Source organism: Mirounga leonina, unplaced genomic scaffold (genome assembly GCF_011800145.1).
Source record: "Mirounga leonina isolate KUSES-001 unplaced genomic scaffold, KU_Mleo_1.0 Mir_114, whole genome shotgun sequence".
NCBI lineage: Eukaryota > Metazoa > Chordata > Mammalia > Carnivora > Phocidae > Mirounga > Mirounga leonina.
This window is the reverse complement of record NW_023270265.1, coordinates 17,648,956-17,654,665: the sequence shown is the minus strand read 5'-3', so window position 1 is coordinate 17,654,665 and position 5,710 is coordinate 17,648,956.

The window sequence follows — 5,710 nt, the reverse complement described above, 5'->3', positions numbered from 1 at the left end:
GCCTGGGAACCTTCAGGGCTGAGAGAGGGGGGACCACTGGGTTGTACGTGTCTCGGAAGCGTTTAATTTTGACAGAAGCATTGCTTTCCAAAGAAATTATTCTTATTGTTTTATTAACATGTTTATAGGGGAAAATAGCAACAAAGCAAGCTGGACCAGCTCAGAGTTTCCTCATTTGGGATTTGTACTCACAATTGAACTATCTTTCAGGCAATGAGCATCACTCTATGGAGAATGTTAGGACACTGCTGCTATAATTAGCTGTAATTAGGGGTAATTACAAAGCATGACCAAAGCAGATGACATTGGGAAGCTTTGTTGCAAACTCTCTGCCCCTCCATCTCACTCCCTCAGTTAGAATGTAAACAGAAACAGTGACATGTAGATTTGCTTACTTTATGCTTTTTTGGAGAAAGGGGTCTGTATTAATCACTGCCTTTTGAGAAATCTAAAGCATTCTTCCACAACTCCATGTAAAACCCTAATGAGAAACTCCACTATGAGACAGGTTTGGCATCTTCACCTTCCACCTCCACGGAAAGCTTTCTTCCTAAGGCTGAGCCCCTCACCTCTGATCAGGCACTCACCTCTGTTACTATCACATATAATACTGAATTTAACCGAATACACCAAGTCACAAGTGTGATTTCTAAATCTTACCTGAAATGTTAACACCAACACTTCCTTCTCTCTCTCTTTTTTTTTTCATTAGAAACAAAGCTTTTATTTGAATTGTACACACATTCCTGCTAGGAACTGAAAAATGTTGGCAGTATTCCAACTGGGCAGGAATTGAATTCTTGAATCAGCAGGTCTCTGATGGGAGTTTTCTTTTCAGATCAGACATTTTGGTTCATCATTACCCAAAACAGAACTTGGGAGGTTAGCCTGAAAAATATTCTAAAGGTGAGATTCCTTTCTCCCTGTGTTAATTCTTGTTCCAATGTCCACTGCTCTTGACCTCTTTATGGATAATCATTAGAAACTTGATGGGCCTCTTCAGCTGAGTAAGAAGGCTTCAGGGGTTCAGCTCAGCATCAGAGCACTCTCATTAATTAGAGCTTTGGTCAGGGGAGAGAGAAGAGAAGGTTAAGAAGGCTACTGGTGTGATACTTTACAGTTCATAGAACTCTTTCACATACCTACACCCACTGGATTAGAATAGTTTACTCATTCTCAAGTACTCTGTTTTCCTATAGTTTGGAATAATTTCTGACTTTCCAGAGGGAGAACACGGGAGAGAAGAGAAAGGCCAGATCCCCCAGCTTGTCTCCAACCACTTTAAATCCGCAGAATGATAGTGCTACATCCCCAAATCATGTCATACCTGTAAATTAGGAGCAATTACACAACTGAAAGGGGATTTTAACTATTGAAAAATTTTAAATCTGAACCTTAAAGAAATATTTTGACCCTGAAAGCCATTTAACCCACTGTCCCTCGGGAGGCCTCACAAACACCAGCACTGAAGAAGATCCTGGGTTGACTAAGCATGTGTAGCAAGAGTCTTTGCCTATAACTGGATTATTTCATAAAGTTACATATTAATACATTGCTTTCAGAATGAAACACTGACTTGATTTAATGGAAGAAAGCTGTAGTATTTCATAGTTGTTTTCCAAAGATAAATTTGAATGTTGCCTGTTATCTTTTTACTTAAAGACTTTAGTTTAGGGGCGCCTGGGTGGCTCAGTCGTTAAGCGTCTGCCTTCGGCTCAGGTCATGATCCCAGGGTCCTGGGATTGAGTCCCACATCGGGCTCCCTGCTCAGCAGGGAATCTGCCTCTCCCTCTCCCACTCCCCCTGCTTGCGTTCCCTCTCTCGCTCTGTCTCTCTCTGTCAAATAAATAAATAAAATCTTTAAAAAAAAAAAAGACTTTAGTTTAAACCCATTTACTTTGTCACTTGCAATTTTAAAACAATATTTGGGAAAATATCTGTAAAAAGTCAAAGTTAAAATGAACTTATGTGTGTTTGGAACAGCACTTTACACTGAATGCCATTTTTTGAATCTTCAAGCCTGAAGACTTTTTGAAATACAGTTATAAATATTCTCATACATATTTTTTCCTAGTGATCACAGTAAAATTTTGTTTATCCAGTTCTGCAATATAATTTCTCTAAAGTATTATAAGTATTCATGAAAAATGGGTATAGAAGCCAGAGCTTTTAAAAATTCATATAAAATATTTTGGATATTTTTACTGTATACATGCATCAATTTATACTTTACTTTCCCTTTTAGAACAGCATTTTTGGAAAACCAGCAAGGAAAATGCAGATCTTAGAGTCTACCATTGTCAACTTCACAAAATTTTACTGTTAAGGTTCCAAGTGCCTATGCTGTTTATTTCAAAAGGGAGGAATTTGTAAGAATGATGCATTTTGTGGAATCAAGAACAAAATTGTGGTGTGATGATTCTACACCTTAAATATTACTTTATATCACTGCAAGTTCTACTTTGAAATTGACTGACTAGAAAAGCAAAGAAACTAATTTCTATAGATACATTATACCATTGGGCCTGTTTTTCAGATTGTGATTTTACTAATAGATCAGATATTTATGCTAATATTTTCTTATTTCAAAAGCTTTATAATAAAGTGAGTTTATATTTGTGTTTGGAAAAACGTTTTTCCCTGTACAGGGGGTTTGGATTGAATGGTGAGTGGGCTTGTCTGAATTATGCTAAAATGTAGCTAGCATACAAAGATGTGGTAAACAGGGGTGCCTGGGTGGCTCAGATGGTTAAGCATCTGCCTTCGGCTCAGGTCATGATCTCCAGGTCCTGGGATCGAGCCCCACATTGGGCTCCCTGCTCCACGGAGAGTCTGCTTCTCCCTCTCCCTCTGCTTCTCCCCCTGCTTGTCTCTCTCTCTCTCTCTGTCAAATGAATAAATAAAATCTTTAAAAAAAAAAGATGTGGTAAACAATCAAATAATTTACAAAAGCCAAACCCATTCATTGAATACTTCCAATGTATCAGCTACTGTGCTAAGCACTTCCTATGCATTGTCTTATTTAATTCCCATAATAACCTATATTATCACCATTTGATAGATGTGGAAACTGGGGCACCAGGTGGTCACTGCCTTCCTCTGGCTCCAGTGAAATCCTGTAAAGCTAGGAAGGTGTCTGATGCTGGAACCTGCCTCCTTCCCTTTGTGCCTACTTGGGTTTTCTTCTTATGTGGGTTCAAAAAGCCATTTGGAAACAGGCCCTCCTTTGGGAAGATAAAATCCTTTGGATTATGATTCACTCTCCCAATTCGTGTAGATGGAAAGATTCTAGAATGGAGATTTCCAGGAATTTTCCCAAGAGTCTGGTCCTATCAAGGCCACTACTTCCAGGCTAAGTGATTTAATTTGCTGTTTATTGATCCAGGCCTCTCTTTGGGAGCATTTATGTATGTGTTAGCAGAGAGAAGGTTGGGAAGCATACTTTGTCCCAAAAGAGAGTTCTATCTTCTGCACTACCAGAATCATGTTTTCTCAGTCAGGAGTTGAATTCTTTCTTAAGTGCCTGCACCATTGCCCAGTCATGACGAAGATGGTAATGTCTATCTGGTACTCACCTTCCTGGTCTCAATGGGTCTAATTCTGAAATTGTTTATTGAACTGAAGTAGTGTGAACTCAAGGTAGATATCTGTGTTTCTCTTCTCATACTTTAAAGTTCAAGTCTTTATTTTTTTTCTAACTCCACCAAACAATAGATGTTTAAAGATTTTTTAAAGGATTTTGTGTATTTATTTAAGAGAGAGCAAGCACGAGTGGGGAGGGGGGCAAAGGGAGAAGGAGAAGCAGACTCTCCGCTGAGCATGGAGGCCAATGCGGGGCTGGATCCCAGGACCCCAGGATCACGACCTGAGCTGAAGGCAGACGCTTAACCAACTGAGTCCCCAGGTGCCCCAAACAATAGATTTTTATACCTGTTGCCAGAGCAGCTTCCAGTGAGACATGACTGGGGTTTTGTCCCATAACACAGAGAAATATTTGGTAGAGGGATCTGGAAATACCAAATCACAGTAAAAAGACTGACATTTAAAATAAAACATTTTATTATGGAACTTTTCAAACATGTACAAAAATAGAACAGTAAAATGAACTTGACATAATCATCCCATAGCATCTACAATTATCTGCCCTTTACCCTCCCCCATGATGAAGCTGTTTGAAATATATGAACATGCTGACAGGACAGGTCTTCCTTCAGCTGTCAAGGAATAACTGAACCTGGCAAGAATAATTTATTCATGCAAGCAGAGGGTATGGGTGGTTGGTATCACCTGTTAATGAACCACATCATTACGAAGCTGATTGGGTCCCCTTTCTTTCTGTGGACTTTGGGTGTCTGAATTACAGGTTAAAACTCTTCTTCCTTCTCTCCCCAGCCCTGATGTGATCTATCTTCCTGTAGCTTAAGGAGGTGTCAAATAACTGAAAAGTGCTTTTGAATTTTGGAAAAGAGTGATGATTATTACATTCATTATTATTCTTAATTATTTAAGCATCAGAGGCCTCTTTGAGGAGTCTAGATGTAGGGCTGATCCAAAATTAAATAAAAAGCATTTTATTTTTAAGGAGTTAATGTGTGATCAACTTAAGATTTGAATTGACATTTAAAAGCATTAAAGTTAACATTTTAAAATATGATCCTTTCAGTTTTCCCATAAAATTGTTTCTTTTGTGATGGAAAGTTAGGTTTTTGTCACTGACACAATGATGGAAGAATTAGAGGCCCCAGTCCTAGCAATGGTGAAGACATATTCACATTCCCAGAGAGCTTGATTCTACAACTGGGTCCTGAGCAGAGTCTGGGTATGCTTCAGGGTGGGGAAGAAGATATGAATGAAGGAAAGGGATATGTGGTTACCTGAGATTCCAGCAGACTCTGAAAGCCTCTGGGTCTAAATTTGCCAATCCCTGCTCAAGCAGAGGGGAAAATTTGGACATCTGACTCTAGTTTCAAGGTTCAACAGGGGAGAGGAGAGCCTATTTTAGAATCACAAGTTACAGGTCTGGTATGAGCATTCAGTGCTGGAATATGGTCTACAAGGTCCAGCAGGGTGTAGCCCCTGCCTAACTTCCAAACCTCACGTTGGGCTGCACCCCTGCGGCTCGCTATACTGCAGTGCCCTTCTCTATAGGTTCCCCAGGTCATTTTGCGTATGCTGATCCTTCAGTGTGCTCATTTCTCAACTTTTGGGGGACAGTTTAAATGTCACTTTCTAGGGGCGCCTGGGTGGCTCAGTCGTTAAGCGTCTGCCTTCGGCTCAGGTCACGATCCCAGGTCCTGGGATTGAGCCCCGCATCGGGCTCCCTGCTCGGCAGGAGGCCTGCTTCTCCCTCTCCCACTCCCCCTGCTTGTGTTCCCTCTCTCGCTGTGTCTCTCCCTGTCAAATAAATAAAATCTTTAAAAATAAATAAATAAATGTCACTTTCTAGAAAGCCCATCTTTAACCACTGCCCCATCTAAATTATATATCCCCACTATCACCTAATGGGTAAATTGAAACCAGCACCATGAGAACAATACCATGAAGTTGTCAAACGCTGACCTGAAGCTAAGGGCACTGCATACTATGGAGGTTAGGAGAGGAGAGGAAGAATTCTTTAAGTGCTAGAGAAATTTGAGGCCATGTCAAGGAAATGTTCTGATGAGGGGATCTATAAGGGTGTCTGGGACTTTGGATATTGCTGAGATTTGGG